This window comes from Motacilla alba, chromosome 4 (genome assembly GCF_015832195.1).
Source record: "Motacilla alba alba isolate MOTALB_02 chromosome 4, Motacilla_alba_V1.0_pri, whole genome shotgun sequence".
NCBI classification, from domain to species: Eukaryota; Metazoa; Chordata; class Aves; order Passeriformes; family Motacillidae; genus Motacilla; species Motacilla alba.
In genome coordinates, this window is record NC_052019.1 from 21,496,113 (window position 1) to 21,523,442 (window position 27,330).

Consider the following 27,330-nt stretch of genomic DNA (forward strand, 5'->3'; position numbering starts at 1 on the left):
CTCAGCAGTCTTGGTTTGTGATTCTTAGTTAGAATTCCTGAACTAGTCCTACCAGAATTTAAAAACAAAACGAAACAAACAACAAAAAAAAAGACCAAAAAAACCCAAAACAAAAACGACCTCAAAAAAAAACCCAAACCAAACAAACAGAAATAAACCCCAAAAAACCAAAAAACAAATAAACAAAAAAACCAAAAAACAACTAAACAACCAAAACATCTTGGAAAATTAGCAGACATTCATTTTCACAGAGGGCATAATATCCATTAGAAAAAAATGCATTCATTGCAATCTTTTTTAATTTTCCAAAGAGATGATAGAGTCCTTAGCCTCTAATCTTCCCTGAACTTAGCTGTGTCCTTGATCTACTTTTAACATGGTTATGATTTTTCTGGAGTAGAGCTTGCTATGTCAATTTACTGGAACAATTTACTGGTCCTTCTGTTTCCCTGTGAGATTTCTATACCTCGAAGCAATTTGTCCCCCAACTTATTTTGAACTCTCTCATTTTTCTACTACATTGTCATTGATTTGAGTTTCACGTTTCATGAAGAACCATTTGCTTTTTCTTGTAGGAGTGTTTGTCTTTAGAGTTCTTTTGTAGCTTTACTCTCCTGATGCATAGTTTAAAGTGTTTTCTTCTTCTCAAAGAAAGAGTAGGAGAAAGTTAGGTCTTTAGCTGATAAGCTTTGGACAATCATCACACAACTATTTAAACTTCTCTACTGATGACATTCTGCTAAATTAATATTTTACCTTATGTCTTACATCATCCTGAAATGCATTTATTTCAGATTTTGAAACCATGCTGTCTCTTTACTTTACTCAAAGTGATCATTAGATTGTTATTAGAACATACTTTCAAAATTGTAAATTTTATATGCCAGAAATTGAGAGAATAACTACCTTAATCAATAGTGCACGAATACAAAGGACCATGTCCCTAACAAACTCAAATATATTTCATTTTCATAGTCTTAATTTTGCAAAATCAGGGATTGGGATTTTCAGTCATGGATAGCAATAAAAGCACCATTTTCTCTGCTTAGCTAAGTATCTAATAAAGGCATTTCAAATCAGTTGAAGAATGGGAAAATTTTTTAGTTGTTCCCACTAGATCAGCTGTATATTCTTCCTAATTTTTCATTTCCTTTACTAAAAATATAAGTTTCATGCTGCTTGTGAACCACTCATGAGAGTATTTTTTCTTTCACCAGTGACCCTTGAGCTGTCCTTAGCTAAGATCAGGAAGCAATTGCAGGTATGTTTTATGATTTGAAGGCCAATTGTAATTAATGAACAGACAACCAATTGGCCTTTGGATCCTAGTCAGGATGGTAGAAGCAGAGGGAAGCAGACAAGCAGTTGTGAGAATGGGATCAGAGAAGGAGGGGATCCTGGGCTGCCTCACTCACCAATCATCAGAAATTTGAGGTTAGATCCTCACCCCAGGTGCAGCTTTACCAGCTTGAAAACAGCATCCACCACCTTTTCCAGACAATTTCGGATTCTGTAAACACAGTTTAAACAGAAAAAGAGTGAAGGTAGACACTGCTCTGGTCCCACTATCATGATAGTTTAAATTTCATAGAAGGAAGGAGTTCTGAAAGCCAAAGCCCAAAGTCACAAAGAAGCCAATAGTATTTCAGGCTTGGAGGAGAACAATGAATGGCTTTCTACAGTTTGCCTTTTGCAAATGCAATGTAGCACTTGGGTAAAGTCAGTGGCAATTACATCACAGCAAAGAGGAATTTTTAATGGGAAAATATTGCAAAAGATGATGAAAAACCTGTTAGCCTAAATGCAAATGGCATGCAGCTTGATTTTCACTGGAGTAATGTTGTTGTAGCAATATTTCTGCTGAATAGAACAAAATAATACAAGGCCAGGGTTTGGAAGGGAAACATAACACAGATCTGACTACAGCCAGTGAATCTGTATTCAAAGACAGAGCATGTCTGGATACACATAAGCTAGTGTTAGACACTCTACTGAGGCACTTAAGTTAGATATACAGCTGTCCAAGTATTCTCTGTGGCTGCTGAGGAGATGTAAATGTCTTTAGAGGGCACTTATAAACTCCTGAGATTTAACTTTCAGAAAGGAAAGTTCCATTTCTTTGCAATGGAAATAGAAACAGCCTTGGGCAAAACAGCTCGTAATTTCATCATCATGATTGTCTGCCTAAAATAAGGAGATCCATAATCAGTCAGGGACTGTATTTGTTAAAAAAAAAGTGATGTAACTTGGGGGAAAAAAAGGCAATTTATACTACATTGTGTTAACCACAATCTTCTATTCCTGAGTGGTCTCTTGAGGAGAAAATAATCAAAATAATTGAGGAAGGAAGCAAAAAATGCTTTCTATGTGATGAAATAATTCTGAACATTATGGTAAGAACCTCTTCTGTGGTGAAAGTATAAGCTAAATAAACTTATATCAAGTTGAGGAAAAAGCAGGATGCCTACAGTAGGTGGTCTAAAATAGAAAAGTCTGATTTTCAACTTACATGAAAAGTATCCAAATCATGTCAACTAAAACCACTTTTTCTAAGTCTTAAAAAGGGAAAATCTTTAGGTGATTGAAAGACAGAAAAAAAAAATCTGTGTTCAATATATTTGTAAATATTAAAATTCTTAGAAAAATGGAGAAGATTTTCTTGATGTTTGTAGCATCATGTGTTTATTGTGCTGTGCTCAGCAATTCCAATAAAAATGGGAGAATATAAATTTGCTTTGAAACTGTGGAGAAAAAAATGTCAAAACTTCTTGAAGAGTATAAAGCAGGTCTTCACATTTCTTTGGCCATTAGACATACAGAATTGAAGGTGCGGTTTTACTCCCTGTAACTGTTCCCCTCAAAACAACTGACAAAGTTTGCAAACAGCTGACAAAGACAGCGCTAAAATCTATAGAGAAGTGATTTTGCTGTACTGAGAAACACTGAGACTATAACAGAACTTCACAGAACAACTGCAGGTGGAAGGCACCCCTGGAAGTCATCAGGTCCAACCCCACTCTGCTCATGCAGGGTCTCATGGATTCAGTTGCCTAGGAGCATAGATCATATCCAGACAGATTTTGGATATCTCTAAGGATGGAGACCAAATATTCCATGGGCAACTTTGTTAGTGCTTGGTCACCCTCAGAGTTTAAACTTTTTTCCTGATGGTCAGACAGAACCTTCACAGTTTATATAGGCTATTATTAGCAGAAGTATTTCCAGTAAAGGCAAATTACATTTTGTATCATATTAGAATTAGAAAGATAGTGAAAAGTAAAGCTAGACAAGGCTGTTAGAGCACTAATAGAATTATTCCTGTGCAGTATTTCTGACTTAATACAAATGTCAACAAACCAAGTATTGTTTAGATCAATTAGATGGTGACAAAGATTTACAGAAATATATTTTTAAAGTAGTAGTTAATTTATGGAATAAAAATAAAAAGAACAAACCAGATATTTTAAATCCTCACCCAAAGTAGACAGTATCACTTTGAAATCTACAACACAGTTTATCACACATGTCAGAAATGCAGACCAAATGAAGCACAAAAAACACATACGGAAGAGGGAACATTGTACCTTAGAGAATAAATCTCAGAGACAAAAAAATTGTTCCTCTTGACTGGGAAAAAAACAATTGATAAAGCCTGGACTAGAATTTTCACTTCCTTAAACTAGCCTTTCTATAAAATAGTAAGATTTGTGGGTAATCTGTGCTGTCGAATCCATTTTCACCAGATATGGCATAACCATCAAGATAACACTTGACTGTAGAATGTAATTTCCTGCACATTAGTTGTAAGAGTTGTGTTTTAAACGCAACATAGGTTGTGACAGAACACCAATCTCCTTAACCAGTGTGTGGATAAAAACATCAAAGAGAAGGGCAGATTTGAAAAGGAGCAAAGCATAACTCTGATGCATATTTAAGATTACAACGTTGTGAAAGAGCTCAGATAAAAAATGAGCTGCCACCTTCTGAGAATGTGTTTGCTGTAAATTAAAAAATATTATACTTTTAGAAACAATGGACAGAGATGTAGAGCCCTGCTTCACTGATTAGGGTATGTGGATATTACTACAAACACCTGAAATTATATAAACGTTTGCAATGGAAAGTTATAGACCCAGATAGGATATTAGAATCATAGTGTGGATCAGAACAGATTTTAAAATGTCCAATCCCTGGCCATAAACACAGACATCTTTCACAAAACAATGTTGCTCAGAGCTCTGTCCATCTTGACCTTGAACACTTCCGGTAATGTTGGCATCTACAAATTCTCTGGGCAACTTGGTCCAGTGTCTCACCACACTCAATATGTTCCTATATACAACAGAAATCTACCCTCTTTTAGTTTAAAACCATTACCTCTTGTTCTCTCACTACAGGTCATAAATATCTTCCTCTTTCCTTTAAATTCCTTTTATTTATTGAAAGACTGCTGTAAGATCTGCTATCCATAATCACATCACTGTTTTTCATATATCTCAGCATGTCCTTCAGAGAATCTGTTCCATGATTGTACCATGCAGAGAGGTAAAACTGACTTGGAGTTTCAAATATTATGCCTTTTATAGAAGATCACTTTGTTCTCACATATGGCAGCAGCTAATGTAAATAGTTCTGTAAAAAAAATTATTTAAAAAATCTGTAAAAGACCATGCAAGCTACTTACACTGCAAATAAAAACCCAGAAACCTCTCTAAAATATGGAGGGATTCCCCTGATAGATTTATGCTTCTTCTGTTTCTTTGTAATATTAATTTCTAATTTACCTGGATTCTATATTCTGTGAAAGCATAGCCATTCTCTATTTGTAGAAGATTAAAGTCTAGTAATATCTTGATGCAGAAGAAATTCAACAAAAAGTTGCTGCAGTAAAGTATAATTGTGGAATGGATGGTCTTTTTGGCAGCTTTAGAAATGCTCTAAAAGTTTATTTATTCCAAATGATTAGGAGTCTTGAGTGATGGCTTCTGTTTTGTGCTTCGTCAATGCTTGGCTGAACTTAAGATTTTCAGAATGTTCAGTGCAACATTCAAAAGTAGCTTTGATGCAGTTTTGGATCAGAAGATTTGATGCTTGACTGTCAGCAGAAGATTCTCTCAAAGTTAAGTCATTATCATAAAACTTCACTAGAAAAGCTTTAACAAAAAAAATCTTAAAACTTTAGATATATATATATAAACTTTACTATATTTTACGATACATGTATGTGCACATTCTACTGAATGAATTTTGTTTCTTGATACCAAGAAACTACATATAACAAATAAATATGGATATGGAGAGGAACATACATGCACACACATATACACGCATGTGTGAATCAGAATTTGGGTCCACATGGACAATCTTTCACACAGTGACTGCTATGTAGTATGAAAATATTCATCAATGTACAACAGTGATCTGAAAATTATCCATAAAATAAAAATCTTTGGTCTCAATCTTACTTTCCATTGAGAGAAAATAGTACATTCAACGCTCTTTGGGCATAGTAGAGGTTTTTAAGTAACATAATGTTAACAGAACTAACTCTATTCATAACTCGGTTTTGATATTTTTTGATTATTTTATTTATGAAAATATAATTTTAAATAATGTAGTGTTTCTGTCATTGAGATTATTCTGGAATTCTCTTCAATAGAGTGATGCTTGAATGACAGAACCAAGTAGCATTCCTGCCAAAATGAATAACCAATCTGGAGAATATACGAAGAATTGGAAGCTGCAGTCGTACCCTAAAGTACAAATGAAAAAACTGAGGATGGATTCCCTGAGTGAACTGTTACAGTTAATGGCTAAGATCATACCTAAATACCTTTCCTTTCATAGCCATCCTCTTAGCAATCCTGGGCCCATCAAATTCAATTGCAGATTATTGAGCTCCAGTTAGTTTTCTATCTACACATTTTTGAAGTGGATCTGGGGTGGGCAGGTGAAAGGACATATGCAGCAGATGGTTTGGGGCAAAATCCATTAAAATGTATACATGTTTCAGACAGCTCTAATTATTCCAACATCACAGAGCATAAAATAAAGTACAATATTGCAAAGGGAAGTTATTCCTGGCAAAAAACAAGGCATCAACTCTTATTTAATTGTGGTCAAGGTATTATAAGAAAAGTTACTCTGATTAAAGGAACAACAGAAAAACAGGCAATGAAGAAATCATATTTTGTAATTAGTATGATATTTAGGCTGCAATTATCAGGTATAACAAATGCATTTTCTAGTCTATCTCCTAAAGCACAAATGAACATTTAGCACAGATAGTGACTGCAAATGCAATAAAAGTAATCAAACCCCAACTATTGCAATTATTTAAAAAAAGCCAAAGCAAACAAAAAAAAGACCAAAAAATTCAAAAAAATGAATATAAAAGGTTGCTATTTGAAGACCCACTAATGTCTTTAAATGCATACTTCCAATACCCCTTGTACCATAAGATACAACCTCATATCCAGTCATAAAATGAGTTTTTTTACCAAGTGCTTCTAAAAAACTTAATTCATAAATCCAATTCAATTTGTGAAACAGTGTCTGTTATTTTTAAATATGTGAGAGTAGTAAAATAATTATATCATTCTAATTTGTGAGGGAGGATCGTTGAACTGTTCTTTATGGTTAGCTAACATTTTTCAGCAAATTTATTATTCATTGTTCACAAATCAGACTGTAAACTCTTCGCCACCTGTAAAAAGAAACTTCATTACACTGCTTCCAGGTCTCTTGGGATTATTTTAAGGTAAACCTGCTCCTGATAGTGTCCTTGAATGGTTCTGCCTTTGATCCTGTATCTTCATGAATGCTATGTTTGCTGTCCACCAGGTGAATAAATCTGTACCCACATCTGTTGTCTCACATACCTGAATGTATTGAAAACTCTCACTGTTGATCATTTTGTGAAATGCTGATTATGTCTCTCTTTCCATTCACAAAGAGTGTCTCCATAATTGTGTACTCTGTGCATTCTCTGCCAAATCTTGGTTGTTCCAGCTAATGACAACTTCTTTAGTTGCTTGGCAGACATCTATCTATTCACAATGCTTACCAACACTTCATCACATTTTAGTACATGTCTTCTCATAAAAAGTTGCAATGTTAGTTTTAAAACATGAACAGATACTGCAATGCACTTGTAGCTGTGTCCCATTGATCAGAACAAAAGCTTGTGCTAAAGTCAGAGTTTTCAAAGTATTCCTTAAACATAAGCATTTTAATATGAGAGGCTTTCTCTGCTAATTAGTGATTAATAATTATTTGCTCATCTGAGATATGATGGAAGAATTTCTAATCCAACAAACTAAGGTGTTACTTCTGAGTAAGACATTAATCTCCTGCTGTTGCTGAAGCATACGCTGTTTTCATGTTGTGCCAGAATGCCAGTGAGAATTATTTTTTGATGATTTCTAAGAAAAACTTGTCTGATAATGCTTTGCTTGAGCCAGAAAAACAAAAGCGAATTCAGAAAAATCCTTACTATATCTATTTCTTTTAGGTAGCTATATAGCTGGATTTGATTTTTACCTTCCAATGAGTATTTTATCAAAAGAACAAATTATAATTAGGTTTGAAAAAAAAATATGGTTGGGAAACACACTGCTACATCTTACCCTTAAAGGATATCACCTTATATCTTCAAATACTTCAAATACTTTTGCGTATATGGTGCTTGTATGTAATTTCAGATATTGATTCTGTGCCATTATCTGACTTAGTAGATGAATCCTGCTGTACCCTGGATTAAAGACTCGAGTTTTTCAGGGCCAAGCCTTTTATGTTGGTCTAGGACACACATAATAAAACCTACTATTGTTTTGATAAGTCATCAGATATTCGATTGTCCAAGTTATTTAGTAGCACTGTGTAATGCAAAACTTCTAATATTTGGCCTTTTTATAATATATTTAATTTTATTTATAGGTAATTTTTAGACAAAGTGAACATGTTTATTAAATTCTTAAAGGCAGCTCTAATGTTCTTATTAGGTGTACCATTCAAGTGTTAATTTTAAATGTATTCCTGGAAAATTGGTATACCCTTTTTGCCTGAACCTTGTTTCCCTAAAATAATATACTAATTTATAAATGACTCTTAACAGTAGTTTAATCTTTACATACTGTACTAAAATTGAATTATCCACAGGGGAGGATTTTTTAATAATTTGCTAAACTAGAATATAGTACGATTTATTCAAAGCATATAAGAGTTTCAGTAAATGACAGCAAATTAAAAATTTTTATGTACATCAAAATGCAATAGTTTTCCTGCTGTCTGTAGGGAAAATTATTCCTACCAAAATTTAAGTTTTTTATGAATGATGAGTGTGGGAGTCTGCCAAATATGAATTAACTTAGTTTCCCCAGCTTTAAATAGAAGAAATAAACTGACCATTCCAACTCAAATAAATTGGGAGACATTGGAATTAGGACCATAAGGATGGAAGAATTTGACATTACTCTTGTCCTTATCATGGTCTATTCCTTGATAATGGCAAAGTATAATTATAGAACAATTCCCAGCAACTTTTAACAAGCTTAAGGCACAGTATTTAATAATGCCTGTGAAGCAGATTGGGTCAGATCACAGATATCTGTTCTTTTTAAATCCTTGAAACATATCCTGCTAAAACTGTCATTTCTGTAACATTCAGAGGACAATCCAAATGCAGTGTTTCAGGGCAAAGCAAACAAAAATTCTCAAAGGAAGTAAAACATATTTGTTACCCACAAGCAATATCAGAATGCCTATTGCATAATTGCACATTGTTTATTTCTAATTCATGTTATGAATTTAATTTAGCATTATAAAAAAATAACTCCAGAACATTCCATATTAAAAAAAACCAAAAAAAAAAAAAAAAAAAAACAAAAAACAAAAAACACCAAACCAACCCAGAGAAAAACTCTATTAGCTTAAAAGAAATAATGGCAGAGTTTTGTAATGAATCTAGAACCATCATTACTTCATAGGAAAATAGAAATGAGATTTTTACAAGAAAATGGAAGTGCTGAAATGGCCAAATACAGCTTATGTCTCCAGAAGGATCAGTTTCTGACTAGATATGGTGGAACTCTAAAACTTTCTTGTTATTCCTGAGAATGCTATTGTCTGCTTTGACCAGATGTATTTTTCTTACTCAAAATCATAACTGCTCATAAAGCATATGTAAAATGTGGGTTTCTCAAATTAGAGGAATGAATCAGAATACAGAAAAAGTTGATGCTGCCCTCTGCAGACACACAGGCTTAGAAGATTCACAGAAAGTTCCATTTCCTGAGAAAATTGCATTTTTGGGTGGGTTTTTTTGTTGTTGTTGTTTTTTTTTTTAATTTTTGGTTTGTGGGTGGTTTGTGGATGGACCCTGGCTGGTTTGGGACTGTTGAGAGGTCTGAAATGACAAAACACACAAACAAGCATCAGTATTAAAATTGAGCTGGTAACATAAAAAGAAACAGGAATAAATTGCCTTGAATGCAGTGAACTGAAAAGAACTGTTGAGACACAATGTCATGGGAGTATACAAAACCAAACTCATTTCCAGATAACAAATACAAACAAAACGTATTTTGCTATGAAGACCAGTGGGTAAAAATAACAAAGAGTGGGGGTAAGTACAGTGACGCTCCAGTGGCAGTTAACCCCCATCAGGGATATTGTCACTACATGGCCAAGGATGGTGACCCAAACCACACGCACACACACTTGGGAGGCCTCTCATTCAAGGGTAAAAAGAAGAGTTTCAGTCCACACAAAGGGCCAATAGGTCAGTAACAGATGCCCAGCAGAAAGCAGTTGCTCAGCTAGGGAGGGAGAAAGGCTCTTAGTCTTGGGAAGTCTCTGGATGCCATCCCACACCCAAGCAGAGGCTTCCTGTCACAGACCCACTGCTCTGAAGATGACCACACAAAGGAGAGAGGGGACAGAGTGGAGTGCTCCTGCCACGCCCAATGGCATGTCTATTCTGAAACACTTAACTATATCCTCAGCTTGTAATTTATATCCTTAAACATATCTAAGACCTATTGTGTACAACCGGATTTTTTTTTGAGTTAAGGATATGCTCAAGTGTTTTGCTGAACTGAGGTCTAAAGAAGCAGAAAACTTTATTTTCCATGTAAATCCATATAACTAAAGGGAGACAATACCTGTTGGGAGGAATTAATAGCAGTAAATCCAACCCCATTTTTCCCTTGATGTTCTTGTGTCCAGAGTTTATTGTTCTGGGCACAAGAAAGAAATCCTTTCAGAAAGACCATTACAGGTTTTAACAAACTCCTCTTGCAGTATTACATTCCCATCTGTTCCACTTTCTGTCCCCAGTAATTCCTTCCAGACACTCATTCTTTCATTTTGCCAATAGTTCTGATTTTCTCAAATCTCCCACTGTCCCAGTAAATCAATGCCTTAGCCAATTTTTCAGGATTGTATGGCAATGAGAAGTAGCTTTTTATTTTCATTTAATAACTGTTCTTCCTTGAGTCATCCTTTGAAACTTCCTCTAAATGGGGAGACTCTGGAGCCAGTTTGTGTCAAGACTTACCAAGGGTGTGCCAAAAAGCCTGATGCTAGAATCACAGGATATATCCTACTTCAACAGTCGTGTTAGAAAGACTATAATGAAAGCAACATCTTGGAATTGATAAAGAACTGTAGTTACAGAGATGTATGGTGAGAAGAGTTGTTGGGTGAGTCAAGAAGCAGCCTGGGATCTGTAGAAAAAAGAAATCATCAAGGAGAACATTAAAAGGACTTTTCCAGCCACCTGAGGTTGAAGGACAGGGCAAATGGAAAAAGCAGTCATAGTCAAAAGAGAGAGTTTGAGAGGAAAAGCAAGTGAAGACAGGAAGGAAAATGCATTTCCAAAAGGTGTTAGGTTTGGGTTTGTGGATTTGGCTTTTTTGTTGTCTTTTGTTTGTTGTTTAGCTTTGAAGAATCATTGAAATAATTTGTATGCATATAGGTGAATTGCTTTGATATTTCTCTGAATCATAAAAAATATTATATATAGCCTAAAATCCATCCTTTGTAACAAGAAGCAGTGGAAAAGGTAACCTCCTTTGAATAGATAGAGGCATAAAAGCCTTGTTAAAGCATTTGAACTCATACCTCAACCAGAACCTCAGGGAGCCTCTTCTCATGGATGAGAAGGTTCTCTATTCTTTAGGGAAATTTAAATGCTTTCCTAGAAAAGATTACCATTTCCTAGGTCCAGTCAGTTGCTGGTGTGCAGAATGTTTTAACTTCTGTGGTGAGTGCAGGTGTTGATCTGAAACATCTTTTCAAAGTAAGGAAGGCAGCATGTTGGAATCGAGGAGGTTATTTTCTTGTAGAAGACAGATTGAAAGAGACAGTAAAAGATTCCTAATATGAACCTATAAAGCCTAATACCTCTCTTTTGCCACTTGTACAAGTAAACAATTTGGAAATAAATTTTGATATAAATTCAAGGTAATTGTGAGACTATATTGCCAGCGTGCATCATTACTATTTGTTGCTCATTGTGCAACTAAAGTCCAGCAGAATACATATTTCTGCAGAGTTTTTGCAAATCATTATCATACACTGGCTTATTTTTTCCAATGGAAAAATCCTGTGGTGTGAAGGGTTTCAAAGATTGTTCAGCTGTGAAAGTTACAAACTTCACTTTAAACCAAATATTTTAAACTTTTAAGAAACAAACTCTTAAGCAGAACCTGAGTCAAATAATAAATAGCATTAGTCAGATTTAGTGTCAATTGTAATTCGGAGTGGCTATACAGCATGTTATATAGTAAATAAATTCTCTGCCCTATACACCTCTTAATTTATCTTAAAAGTTCAAAGTAAAACAAACAAACAAACAAAAAAAACAGAGAGAAACATACAAACCTAGAATAACTTACACGGTATTTGTCTGAAATATTGTACACATGACTTCTGGTTTTATCCTTTCATTTAAAGACATAAATTGCATGCAATTTTGATTTTAAATTCCTGTAATAATGTTGCAGAAGAAGCACAAATAGTTAACAGAAATCTCAGATTTTTCTGTGGCTCTATTTGAAAAACTTAAGCAATGAAACAATGCTTACAAGCAATTCATGGGTACTATCTGCTGTATCCTACCTGTGCTTTTGAGGACTGTCAATGAATAAATGTGGAGGAGCCCAGCTGCTAGAAAAGTAAGCAACTTCTTCCTTTCAGATGGTGTATGTTGACGCTGTTATGTGAGCACCAGAAAGAAGAAAAATTGCCAAGGAATTGTAAATATTGTTTTTCAGTACCACAGTTGCTAACTGAGCTGAACTTACTTGGATACACAGAATATTAACAACCTATAATTACCAATAAAAGTGTAATGCCTTCCATGAGAGGAAGTAATGGAAGATTCTCAAGGTTTTAGGGTTCAATTGTTGTATACTGAAGATAAAATTATATAGGTCTTTAATTACTGCATTCCTTGTTGAAAGCCCTAATAGTGGGATCCAAAATAGTTGAAAAACTTTTCCAAGCTCTTTTAATATCTGATAAAATTGTAAAGGGGCTTTTTAAATCATAAAATATCTTCTAGCATTTTTTTTTTCTGCTGGCATCTAATAAAAATACTATAAACATTACCAGTATTCCATTTTCTAGATTAGCTTAATTCACCTGAAGGTAAACAATTACATTCAGTTAAAATTCACAATCTTTTAGGAATTCAGACTATATTAACATGGAATAAGGAATTTCAGACTAAATGACAATTTTAATCAATCTTGATGGCAGATTGCTCTTGGTAGCTTCCTGCTTGGAATCTGATCTATCGTGTTTTAATTCACAGGCTTCTGTGGAGAAGACAGCATATTTACATAGAAAATCCATTGCAGTCTTGGACCTGCCAATATTTCAAGTATCAAAGATTAATTAAGATATGGTAGTGATTAGAAGCCTGCGTTGGAGATAAACACACTTTACTAGAGATACAATTATAAAAGAGGGAGCTCACACACCCCTACAGATTTCTAATCTTCTATTATGAGAGATCCAGATCAACATGTAGAAAAATATAAAGTGGCTTAATATGGGAAACAGCAGCAATGTATAACTTACTGAGAATATCTCCAAACGGAAAATCTGGTAGATTTGTTTGTTCATCTCCACTCCACACCCCCAACCCTCCCTTAACTTCCTTTTTTTTTTTTTTTTTAAGGGATTTGGCACACTTCTCAGACTGTTTCTATTACAGAAGGAGAGATAAATGAAATGGTAGTAGATGTTGTTACATAGAAGAATAAATTACTTTTAAAGTTTAAGTTAATGAAGGATCTTCAAGACTCAAAACAGACAGCAAAGGGAGATATTTTAGCTTCAGAAAGTAATGCCACATTTTTTAGCACTTTAAGCCAATACCTTGGTGGTCCCAGGATCAGACCTGGCCGCTGGTGATTTCTACCAATGAGGTACGCTCCCTCTTACTTAACCTTTGCTTGGTCTGAGAATCGGTGTTAAAATACTGCCTTGTACCCAAAAGGAACTTTAATCAAACTTGTATTTCCTAAAGTAAGTCCAAGAAACAGCTTGATTGTGATAATACACTTCATCACTTTTTTATTATTATGGAGTGTGTGTGGCATTTAGATCACCATTGCTTCAGCAATAGCTTCTGAAGATTGTTAATTAGTCAAGCTATATTAATTTGATATTTATATGATATTTACCACAATAAAAAAAAATAAATACTTTATTTATGTTGTGCAATATCCTTTGAGTGGAGCCCACAGCTCTAAATACCAAAATCAGAGGTCTGACTTCAGCCTTTGGGCAATATTCACAGCAGGCTCAATAGTAACAAGGAAGACTTGACCCTTTGTATTCGATGCCATGAAAGCAAACACTTTTCTGGATTCAGCATCTCATTAGTATTAGATAAGCATTAAAGAAAAATAAATTTTAAAAATTACCTTAGCTGTGTTTACATGAACTAACATTAAGGTTGTCAAAAGGGACAAACCCCACAAAATGGAGATATCCTGAAAGAAATAAAATTGTGAATGAAAAGGTAGTGGGTAATATTTTTCTCTGATAGTCAGAAAAATAGCAATCATGACTTGACAAAAGATTTCAGAATCATGACCCATTTCTCACTTACTGGTATCTAACTAAGCTGCAGCTTAATAGCATGTTCTGCTCAACCTTTTTCTTGAAGCTAATCTGATACCTGAAACTGTGTTGGTACATACATATGTAGAAACATTTCATTATTGATACTCCTGAAATTAAACAATCTTCCAGCTCAATCCTGAGGAAAGTAATCTAGAAAAGGTTCTCAAAGTATGCCTGCCAGTTCCTGATACCTCGAAAAGAAATTCCTAGAAAGTGATAAGAAGCTGTTACTCTCTCTGAAAGCAGCCTGACAGTATGGTTTATGGGCCTTCATCCATAGTCCTATGCTTTGTGGAATCATGTGTGTTGTGGGAGACACAGATTTATCTGCTTTCACAAGGAAGATTAAATCCCTTAGCAAGAAAGAAATATGCTGCTTCTGGAAAGGAAGGAAAACATAGTTTCAACCTCTTCTACTACACATAAAAGAATTCTGAATTAATTGACAGAGATGAGATTGAGACAAAGCACAACTGAATGTCTAGAGCAGTTTCTTGGAAGGTAAAGCAACCTAAACTATAAAGGGCTTGCATTGAAATGCACAAACAAATGCTAGAAATCCAGTCCTGTTTCTTGCAAAGTTAGCCAAGAATTAACAATTAACTCAAAAGAGTGATTTCCTGACTGGGTTTTGGAATTTTATTTGTTTTCTTGGTGAGGAAAAGCCATGGAGTCAATCCTGACTCAGCAAAATGCCTGAACATTGGAGAAGGCAGACCCAGCTGTTATCTCAGTATTTTCTATTAGCCACCATTAGACAACTTGTCAGCTTTTTCCTTCTACCTTATGAAGACTCTCTGGTTTGATCCCAATCTTAGGCATCCCAATCTTACCTCTCTATTCACACGTTCTGTAGGAGACTCAAAGGATTTTATTTTTGAGATTTCATATGAACTAGCATCAGTGCAATTTGATAATTTATGAATACAAATAATCTGTCGGTTTTGCTTTTGTCTTCCTATTCTTGTTTTAAACAAATTTCAAAACAATGACATAAAGGTCATTCGGATACACAGTGAGATACCACTAGGCTGCATAGAAAGCTAGTGTAAAGAGATTTTATTAAGATTTCATTGATTATATTTAGGCTTGTGCATGCACTTGCAGCCTATGTGTGAAAAAACACGTAAGCCGTTCATTCTGTCCTTCCCAAGCAGATTTAGCAGTGTTTTACACTGCCCAATAACCTGTGCAGCCCTGCAGCATTTAAACTGACCCAGTTCAGACTACCCCTAGTTACAGTGAGGAGAAATTCCTCTGCTGTGCTTCAGCTGTAGACAACAACCAAACAGTAAAAATATCTGAGAAAAACAGTTCCATTTTTTGTATTAATGCCTTAAATATGTCACAGCTGACAGAACAGGAACACAATCAAATGGCGGCCAAATTCCTTCTCTGCCTTAAGAAGAAAATAATAATGAAAGGTCACTTAGTAATCTCATAATCAGCAGCTTTAAAACCTGATCATGTCAACAGACACATGACAGAAGTCATGAAATCCCCCTTCCCTTTTTACTCTTTTAATATTTCCTATAGAGATAAAAGGTACTTATCAGAATTCTTCTGTAGTGTCAAAGAGAGTGCTGATACCTCTGCAAAGCAAGAGCAATATTCGTAGTACATTTTTATAAATCCAATATAACAGGGATTTTTAAAATAAACAATGCTTAACAAGCCTGTACTCTGCCTAAATTAATCTTATTTCTGGTATTATGTTGTTTCTATTAACATCTAAACTTAAAATTCATGCAAGGATCAAAGAATTCTTGCCCAACGTTTTGACACCGGAGACATGGCCACTGTTGACTGTAAGTTGATTAGTTTCTCAATAGATACTCTCTAGATGTATCATCCAGCTATCACAGGTGTTTGCAGGCAGCCTGCAAGTGTCTGTCAAACTATCCCCCTACCCTTCATGCACTTCTAAAGCTCAGTAAATATCTTCCCTTATCACAGAAAAGAAATTCAATGCCATTGCATGACCTTGCCACAGTCAGAATATCCTTGACTGCTTTCATGTTAAAAACAGCCTTGTAAGACTAGGTCCCCACATACTCACAGAATTCCTCTTCCTAGATACTTGGGCACCTGCTTGTATGCAAGCTGAATTACTCCCAAGCTCACTGCTAGAAAAAGTGCATTGTAAAGGTGTGATATAAATCAAGCGCCTTCTTTTGGTCATGTCACAAATTGCTTGGAAGGAGGAAGAAAATAAATTTTGAAAGTATGCATTTCCTATAGTAAGCTAGAAAATAAAAAAAAAAAAAATCAGCCAAAAGGAAAAGATGCAAATGTCATGCCTTTCTTTTCAAGCTTTAAATCAAGTTTTTTTTGGTTTACCATTAAATTCTTTCAACCTGGTGAAGCCATACTTCATCTTGACTGTTAATATGGGACATAAACAGCCAAATTGTCTTTGCACAATTTTTTATTCTTTAATCCTCTTTATCCCAGCTTTATCCCAGCTTTATCCCAGCTAAGCAGTCTTTCTTGTGTTACTTTCACCAATAATAGCGACAGTAGCTCCTAGCGAATATTTTCTAAAAGAGTTGGAATTGCCAGGAGTCTTAGTCACAGATTCCTCAAGTCTCAAAAAAAAATCCCTGTTAGATTACATAATTTCATCTGATTATGTAGTCAAATGCTCACTCTGGGACTGCTGATGTTTCATCACCAAGCCAATACCAGCGGCCTCACTGCAGTCTACAACCATGACTACATCCCACCACACAAGCAGGCACCCAGCTCCCCGATTGTGGCCTTTCCTGGCAGACAATGAAGATCTCTGCAACTGAACAATGAACTTCACTGACAAATATAAGATAATAAAACTGCATGTAGCCAACCATCTAGGTCAGTGGCTGTGTTCAATTCTGTCAAGTTACTGTCCAAGACAGGTAAAATAAATATAAACAAAGTTGTTAGTGACTCAAGTGGAACCTCACTGTTATTTCTTGGGGGAAAAAATATGCTTAATGCATTGAAACTGCCACCTCCTTCTCTACCTGGGATTTTAGTTTAATGTTGTATTAAATAAATTACATTATTTTGTATTTCTGGTGTTTCTGCTGTGAAGAGGTTTTTGATTGCTTCCAAATGAGTCAGTCTCTTTAAACCTTTCCTCTATGCATATATTTCCCACTTCTCTACACATTACTCACATATTGTGTTAAGTTTTGCATACCCTATGCATAGTTTATTATCACATAGGACTCAAATGCATCAACTACTCTCTGTTCTTTTGAAGTAACAAGATGTTACATTCTGTCTCTCCCTATATAAACTCTCACTTTTTATTGAAGTTGCTGTTTTCATTTAGATGGAAGGACAAATTTTTTGGTATCAAGTTTAAATGGTAAAGTCACAGTAATGAAGAGGTGAAAAATACAGTAAATATTGCAATAACCCTCATAGCTAGATCTTCATGTAAATGAGGCATTTTCAGAAATTGAAGTCAAATTTAAGGGAGTGCCATTTGTTCTAACTTCCGTGTTTAGGAACTGGCAAGGAATATATGAGGTTACTGCTTTTAAGCCAGACCATTAAAGACAGCCTAAGAGATTCTTTCATCATTTCTGCATTTGACCTCTGTCTGGTGTTTCATAAGATCACTGCCAAAATTCAAGCAATATGAGAAGAAATATTTGTTCACAGCAGGAAAATGAGTTTAAGCTTCTCTAGTTAAACAAACTATTATTAAAGAGCAAGCATTGAAAACTCATTGCTTTGGGACCCATTCACTAAACACCAGTGATATTTGTTTACAAATATTTATATTTGGGAGAAAAAAGACAAATATAAAAAATCTTGAAATAAACAAATTATTGACAAAAAATGAAATAGTACTGCCTCTGGGGATATAATGAGAGGTGATAAGGACATTAGCCCTTTTTATTCTGAGTTTCCTGAACATAGTTCTGTTTATTTCTTTTACTGCACTGAAAGCCTTTGAAGTACATAACAGTGAGTTCCAATGAGTTGGAACCTACTGTTTCACCATTTTGTACTTCTTTTTTTCTTGTCTTCTACCACAGGGCCAGTATTTTCTGGCTTTGACAAAATATACAGTGTTCACTCATTTTCTATGACAAAGGCAACATTTCCATTACTTTACTAATGCCAAAAAGCCACCAGCAAAAAGAAAATAGTGTATGCACAGGTGCAGCATTAGAAAGGAAAAAAAACCAAAATTCAAGCAGTGTGCAGATGTGTTCTGAATGTTAATAAATGGATTTGTTTGTGTGTGTCAAGACATCCATACAACCACTGCTGTTATGCAAATTGACAACTACAGAATAGAGAAAAGCCACTCCTGGTTTTGATTATGCACATCTTCATGTGGGTATACAAGGAAGAAAAAGGTTGTTTAGCTTCAAATAAGGATTTTAAAAATCTAACAGAAGTCTCCATTAGAAAAAGAAAGTTAAAAACAACAATCGTCTATTCCAGATGTATTCTACGCAGTTCTCAACAGCCTCTAGCTTTCTTCTGCAAGTTATAATTGGAGACAGAGCAGAATACAAGACACATGTGATATAATTATGTTGGCATTTGCTTCTACTTTGAGGTTTAAGCAAGATTAATTTGGACTTGATAACTCACATGACACAGCTCATATTATTTTCTGACCTTATCTCTTTTTTCCATCTGTATGGTAGGAAATGATGTGGTATTCCTTCCTACAAGGATGCTTTGGTATAAGAAGGAACATATTCCTTATGAAGCATGATTGACATGGGATTGCAGTGAAGAAATACTAGGCACACCATGCACCATAAAAATGGAGCAGCCTCAGGACATACTGAGAGTTTGGATTTCTAGAAACTATCATCATCTAAATACAGGATTGTCCTGGATTGCCAAGCAAATTGTATTCTATTTGCCATCTGTATGGCAGTTGTCTTCTGTTAAGTGGGCAGTTTTCCTTATCTCTTCCACAACCACTCCTCAGGCTGGGAAAATATCTGCTGATAACAGGCTTTTGAATGTCACTGCAGAACTGATAAGAACTATAGCATCCCATTGTCAGATGCTCCACCCAGAGAGAGGAGCCAAGCATTCCTACGTGGATATACTCTTGAGTTTCTGGAACACCAGCATGGCTTCTCCACTGGATTTCCCAGAGGAACAGCTGCCTCTTACACTGGATCTTCAGAGGAAGACTACACCCTTTTCTACAGAATCACAGCTCCAACAGAACCACACCTGACACTCCAGGAGGACTGCAGCCACCATTTCAATTGGACTGCTACCAACACCCTGACTGACAGGGTGTCGGGTTGTGTTCTAACTCTGACAGTGTTGTTTTAGTTTACTGCATTGATTATTTTACCTTTTAATTTCTTCCCTAATTAAGAACTGTCATTCCTGCTCCCATATTTTTGCCTGAGAGCCCCTTAATTTCAAATTTATAGCAACTCGGAGGGAGGGGGTTTACATTTTCCATTTCAGGGCAGGCTCCTGCCTTCCTTAGCAGACATCTGTCTTCTGAAACCAAGACAAGTATTTATTAACATGATGTTGGAGATCTAATCTCTAATTGTAAAAACAGTAGCATTGAGAGACTCTAAAAAATTTTCCCAAGCCAAGCCTACTTTTATGTCAAAGTGATGGGATTTATCTCATCTATTGTAAGGTGTCTGTATTCTAAGTTTATTGTATTAGCCATCCTTTAAACAATGATGAAAGTAGGTACACTTTGGGCATCAAGTCTCTAGCCTGTATTAGTCAAATGAACTATGACTTGAAGTGCCTGCAGAAGTCTACATGGTAAATAAATACAGACAAACTCCATTTCATCAGACAAAAACATCAAATGGGATTAAGCTAAATATAGTACTAGAAGAAGCAGATGCTAAAAAGTCTCTGGAAGGGATCCTATGCAGCCTCAGGTTCCATGAGTAATATGAAAGTTGGTCTCCTAAATTTCAGGATGAGTTCTCTACTACTTGTTTCTTCATTCACCTCAGGATTTTTAACTCCACAATTTCATTATTACTATAGTCAATGTTCCTATTATTTATTCTCTCTCTTATCCTTTCTTCCCTGCCTGTGAATAGCAGATCAATCTGTGCATTGCCCCTTAGACTATGCAGTACCTGTGTTGAGAGCCTGACATTCAACAGAAATCTTCTGGGTTCCTTATATTTTGCTCTGTTGCCCTTCCATAAGCCATCAGAATGAGCAGATGTCCCCTGTGTCCCCCATTCCTCCACCTCCCATTCCCCAAGAGCAAATGATTTCTGAGTTGTTTAAAGATTTTATCTGATTTTTCATCTTGATCAAGTGGCCTGAAACAAACTTTCAGCACAATGTCAACATTCATATCTTGACCCAAAAGAGAAGTATGCTTTATTAGGGAAAAGGTACAGCAATAATAATTCTGAACTAATGAGCTCAGCTTTGTGAAAAGGTTTACTGTGATTTATTAGATGATATACAAGGCTGCACAGCAAAAAATCTGGACTCTGTGCCCTATTAGCAATTCACTTGCTATTTGACCTTGAAAAGTTATTTCGTGTACCTGTCTTTAACTTCATGATGAGAAAAACAACATTTCCTCTTTACTTTCAATTTAAAACAGCACTTAGAAAATCTGACCTATTGTATTTTTTTTAAATATTATATGGATGCAGCAGTCTTTCTGAAAATTTGAAGGAGCTGTGTTCAGTGAATATTTTAAAAGCTGTATTTTTAGAGTACATTTTGTTCTTTAAGTACTTTAAGCTTAAGTGATTACAAAATATTTGCAAATTTGTGTTCCTGGAGTCTCTTCAGTAAATACACTTACATCTTTTCAGACCATAAAACTCCTTCTGGCTGCTAAATTAGCAGAATTCTAGAAGAGTACAGAAAAATATTTTCTTTCAAAGACTTACCTGGAGTTAATCAAATATACATTTTATTCCTCTGTAGGTGGCAAATTTACCAAATGCCTGTTTATTACTAGGTGGAATAATGTATGGGAAATAGATGTTTCTTTGTGCTGTTATCTCATTAAATTCTGCATTAGGAAACAAATACAGGTATTTTCTACGTATCATCTTGCAAAAACATATAGACATTTGGATCTTCATCATGAGTCAAGGTAAAGAACAAAGGCTATGCATTAATGAAAGAAGCTGAAATCTCAGTTCAACAATGCAGCAGCAAGCATCAGCAAAATTCTACTTAGTACATTATAAAAAGATGAAAAATAAAGATTAGCCGATTTATGGCAGATACAAGAAATTACAATGATTAAATACAAATAATTAAACTTTGTAATATAATGTAAAATAATAAACTATTCTACATGCCATATTTTTGAAAAACAATATTTGAAATAATTACCTCTTGATAACCAAATGCCAGTATATCATAAAATTGTCCCTTTATTGTTCCTGTGCCCTTTGCACTTTTATAAATTCTCTAGGTTTTTGCGGTTTCTAATGAGTTTAAAGTAAATATCTGATCAGAAAGCAAATATTATAATCTCTGATTACCTTCCTCCCTCCATTCAAAACTCTGTCTGGATGGGCTTCGTTCATTAACTCTAGAACCTGACATCACATTTACTTCATGCACAGAACATATGGAAGAGATCTTTAAAAGTTAGATCTTTAAGTAGTGTGTTATTTGCAGAAGACTGTGAACATATTTTGAAGAATTCCTCTTTCACTCATCTGACAGTTAAAATCACTTTCATAAAGACGTTATTAGCTTAGTCTTAAAGCCTCTCCTGAAACGTTGTCATTTTTATGAAGTTTTTTAGTTCTCTAGAAACTACACTAGGACAAAACTAAGTTTAAACACATGAATATGTTCCTAGGATCTGAGTGCTGAGGGAGCTGGCTGATTGCATTGTGAAGTCACTCTTGATTGCTTTTGAAAATTTATCAGTGAGGAGGATCTTGAAGAGAGCAAATGGCATTCCTGTCTTCAAGAATGGCAAGGAGGAACAACTGAAGAACTACAGACCGGTCAGCCTCACCTCTCTAGCTGAGAAGATGATGGACATAATCCATCTGCAGCATTTCCAAACACATGAAGGACAACGTGATCAGGAGTAGTCTTCATAGAATTATGAAGGCAAATCATGCTTGACCAATACCTTAGCCTTCTACAATGAGGTGACTAACTTTGTGAATGAGAGGAGAGTAGTGGGTGTCATTTACATTGACTTTACTAGGGCTTTTAACACTGTCTCACCTAACATTCTCCTGAACAAGGTGCTGAAGCACAGGTTATGTGAGTGCACAGTGGAGTGATTGACATTTGGGCTGAATGGCTAAGCCCACTGGATTTTAACCAGTGGCACAAAATCCAGTTGGAAGAAAACTAGCAGCAGTGTACCCCAGGGGTTGATACTGGGGCCAATAATGCTCAGCTTCTTCATTAATGACCTGGACAACCTGTGTACACCCCCAACAAGCTTGCAGGTGTTTTAAAAAGGGGAAGAATCCGATGACTGTGGTGGATTAGCCTTGGCCAAATACAGCCCTCCCCCTTTATTGTCCACATCCCCAACCCCACCCTCAGCAACACAGAGAAAGAAAACAGAAAGGAGAGGAACAAGCGAGTTCATGATTCAAGACAAAAACGGTGATTACTTCTTACCTGGAATATTGCATCCAGGTCTGGGGTCCTCAGCACAAGATCGATCTGTTGGAGCAACTCCAGAGGAGGGTCACAAATATGGTCAGAGGGATGCAGCACCTCTCCAACAAAGACAGACTGAGAAAAGTGAGGTAGTTCAACCTGGAGAAGAAAAGATTGTGGTCTTCCAGTACTTAAAGGGGACATATAAAAACGAGAGAGGGACTTTGTACATAAGCATTGTGATAGACCAAAGAGAATGGTTTTAAATTAAAATTTAAAAATTAGATTAGATATTAGGAGGAAGTTATATACACAGAGGGTGGTGAGGAACTGGAACAGATTGCCCCATCCTTGGAAGTGTTCAAGACCAAGTTGGATGGGGCTCTGAGCAACTTGATCTAGTGGGTAGTGTCCCGGTCCATGGCTGGGGTGGGTTGAAGGAAGATGATATTTGAGGCGCCTTCCAACCCAAGCCTTTCAATGATTATATGATTTGCAGTGTAAAGATCCCAAATACATGTATCAGACCTCTCTGTGCTACTGCATAAGAGTGCTTTTGTGCTGTTTTGTGTACCTCTCATAAATTGCACTTCAATACCAAAACTCTTGTTAAATGGATCAAAATAATTGCTATTTACCCATTTACTGATTTTTCTTATGAAGATCAAGTTGCCAGAATAAGGATCCATAAGGACAAATTCATTCAAGCTCATTCTGGAGCTTGTCTTCACAAAAAAAAATCAATTTTAAGAGGCCAATTTTTTCTACTTAGCATAAATAAGACCACTGTATATCATTCTATTATACTATTCATATATTGTGAGTCCTGAGCATAATAAGGCTGTCATCCTCTAAAACATAAAACTGTGACAGAACTAAAATTCTCCTCTTACAGTTATGCTGGTATGCTGTACACCTATTGAGCTACACTTACAAAAGCAATGTTTCAGAGGCAGCATGTTTAGCCTTCATCTCATTTATATAATGGCCACTGTCAAGCAATTTTCAAACTAGCTACCTCATTGGTCTTTTCTGCTTGGTCTGCTTTTATGGTCTTATATATCAAAAAAAGAAAAATGGTAATAATATTGCAGCACTGGTAAACTCTTCCCTAGGTTCATAGTGATTTATTTCTAGAGAGAATGTTGTATTCATCTGGATAAATTACATAAAAATGCAATTTTAGATTCCTAGAATATTGAGAAGTTGTATTTTCAGATTCCTTAACAGCATTGTATTTTAGTTCCTTGATGATCTGAATATTGTTATTCATTTTCTTAAACTCTGGATGTATTGTTGGCTCTTGGTTTCTTCTCAGTAATATCTCTTAGTTAATTTTGTTTGTTCGTGTTACAAGGACTTTGCAGGGTTCTGAAACAGTAATAGGTAAAATCAGGAGACTCATTCAGCTGGTAAGCTGTCAGTCTGTCATAACTTGAATATTGATTTTGGGAGGTTGGTGACATTCCCTAGATGTATGTGTCAAGTTTGTTGACAGAGAGCTCTATACTTAATTGAATGTGATGTCTGTATGTGAAGTGATGAAGTATGTCAGTGATGTATATTCTCTTCCTCCCCTTCAGCCTCCCCCCTCCTCCCCTTCAGCCCCTTACAATACACCCAATGGAGTGTTATGAAATTCCACACTGCTCTTACAAAGCTTTATTTAACTTCATAAATTGAAAAGCTGGGTCTGCTCTAACATGATTTCCTCACAGGTATGTCTTCATTGGCTTGTGAGACAACAAACAAGTCCTGCCCTTTTAAAGTCTCATTCAGTTCTCCTGAATGTCTACGTGAAAGATAAAGGTGACTCTCAGGTGGCATAAAACCTATAGGAAATATATATTCCCCAGTGTTCCTAAATCACAGATAATCATCTTACAAACCATTCCATAGCTTGCCTAATTAAAGTATGAGAAAAGAATGAGAAGCCAGGGGACTTTCTCTCTTCAGGTATCATCATATTTGATCCTGCAGAGCAATTTGGGTGTCTTCCAACAGTACTTTTTTCTGACGATTATTTTGACTCTTACTCATCTAAGTAGACTGTTGTTCTTAACCATGAAAAGCAGAAAGAGAACAGTATCTCATAAAGCTGGTGGAATATTCTGAATTGTGTCTAGTCTTCCTTGCCTCAAATAATGAATAAATGCATATGTTTTTTAAACTAGGTTGTCAGGTTTCACTTCATCTTCCTGTTTATCAGAGTTGCCTCTCACAGATTTCAGAGATTAGATTTTTTTGGCAAAAATGAACACTTGATGTTATATTTTAGGATACATAAATGTACATTTGCAGGTATATGCAAGGAAAATTGTGATACTGCAATTTCCCATTAAATAAGAGAACATATGTATCAGAATAATATATCCCTATCTGCAAATGCAGAGTAGGCTCAGCAGGCAAGTGCAACTCATTGCTTTGGACAGCGATTAATATCCTTTCACCAGCCAGGAAAATGTATTCATGTTCTAACAGAGAGGTGGTAGAAACAAAGACAAAGGGAACCAGCTGACTAACAGAGAGAAATGAAGGTAAGGAAAGGAATTATATTCCCATCACAAAAGGAGGAAGTGGTTGCACCCTGCTCCAACAGAGCCAGCATCAGCATAAGTCAAACCTGGTGATCAGCAGCTCAGTGAGTGGGGCTAGGAAACGGAAGAGAATATGAGAACATCTCTAAATTAATAATGAAATTGTACAAAGTAGTGGAGCCATCTGTCTAGGAGCGTGAATTTCCGTTGTCAAAGTACATATAGCTGCACTAGCCCATCAATATAGCCATAAGATATTTTTTTATTTTATTGATAAATTTAAATGCAAAAGGAATCTTCCTGAAAACAGGGAGAAGTCACAATGTGGCTGGACCTAGCCAAAATACAGTATAAAAAGAAAAACAATAGCTCTTTAATTCTTTCATACTAATCTGGTGTATGAAACTCTGTGTTTAATCCTCTTCAAATCCAAATATCATTTTCTTTCTCAAAATCTGCATTTGAATCTAGGTTTTTTCAGCAAAAGAAGTTTGAGTCAGAGCTATTTTATATTAATGTGTTTTCCTTTCTCTGTCTCTACACTAAAATATTGGTATCTACACTAACAAGAGAATTTTTAATTGAATGCTTAGTAAACATGTGAATGTAACTTTCTGCGGAAAAAAAACCCCCAAATATTTAACATAGTGAGTAAAAATAAACTTAGAAACTTCTTTATCTGATATGAGTTTGAAAAGACAAATCTTACCTTATTATACCCTTGCTGGCTGAAATTCTGAGGGATTACAACTGACAGGCAATAACACTGGCTGAAATTTCTGTGCTGGAGGCTGCACCAAGTCTCTGAAGAAAATATACTGTTTAAAAAAAAAAAAAAAAAGATAGTGATTGTACTAGGAATCCAAATAGGCTTTCTAAAATCTCTCTGCTTTAAAGAGAGTTTGACATTTAAAAATTGAACTCCTTTACAAAGTCACATATTTTCTGATGTGTTTAAGTACTTTATGTGTTCAGTAAATGTCATAATGCCATTAATTCTCTTTGCAGAGACATGCAATAATTTTTTCTTATCAAGAGGGACCACACTGTTGTGCAACCAGAGGTGTGTTTTTCTGAGCACTGGAAATCTGGAGTAGATTGGCCTGTAAAAATTCAAAACTAATTGTTTGGAATTTAGGATTCAGTGAATGATTATACCTCAAGCAACAGGGTAAAACCAAATTTTCAGGTTATACAAATATTTTTCTTTTTACCTTAGTTAGTAATTTTGAAAAGCATATCGCCCTTTTAAAAATAATTTTAATGTGGAATTTTTTGGCATCTTGGTATTTTTATCACATGACTAAACCAAGCAGGTTGCTAAGCAACTTTCTGCAGCCAGGGGAAAGCACAGGCAATCTGAACAGAAGATTTATGTTGGTGACTGTCATAATAAGAAAAAAATAACAGAATATCTAAAGTCCTCCATTGTTCTTTAATCCTTTGAGCTAGACAATCAGTAATTTACTCTTCCCAAAACAAGAGTCATTTGAGAAACTGCTGCAGCCACACAACTTTGGTCAAAAACTTTCAGGAAAAATAAATGGGTAAATAATTTTTTATATCATTCTATTGCAGCCCTGAAGTATTTCTGTTCAGTGTTGCTATGGTATTTACAGAAGCTTTTGAATATGAGGATCCTGCTCGATTAAAGAAGGGAGTAGGTAGATACCTACTTGCTTCCTCTTGCAGTGATAACTGGCAAAAAGGAGGATGTGGCAGGGTCACCAGGGCTGGCTGGAGGCAGCTGGCACCAGGCACAGAGCCCTGCCCAGCAGCCACGTGTGCTCAGGCTGCCTGGGCAGCGAGGGCTGGCTGCAGACACCGCAGCCCTGACCAGCTCCCAGGGAACAAGGTAGCCTGGCACCAGTCCCCTTCTGCTGGCAAACAGCCTCCCTGCACAAACAACTTTGCTGCAGCACAAGCATCCAAGCAATGGGATTTGTGACAGGACAAGGTTAGTTTAAATCTCCATTTAAACAGCTGTCCAGATCCATTTTCAAGTCCAAATTTACCCATCATAAACAATGTTAATACACCACCACATATTCAGATGTGTGTCACTCACGGG

The 27,330-nt window shown here is 35.7% G+C and overlaps 1 long non-coding RNA gene across 1 annotated transcript; it reads right to left on the bottom strand.

Moving 5' to 3' along the window:
• Positions 1-1,415: 1,415 nt before the first annotated feature.
• On the bottom strand, positions 1,416-26,067 carry LOC119700596. Its single transcript, XR_005256823.1, has 4 exons — positions 25,969-26,067; positions 22,741-22,881; positions 10,559-10,727; positions 1,416-1,510 (listed from the first exon to the last, which is right to left on the bottom strand). It is a non-coding gene; the product is annotated as an uncharacterized LOC119700596 (long non-coding RNA).
• Between the last annotated feature and the right edge of the window lie 1,263 nt (positions 26,068-27,330).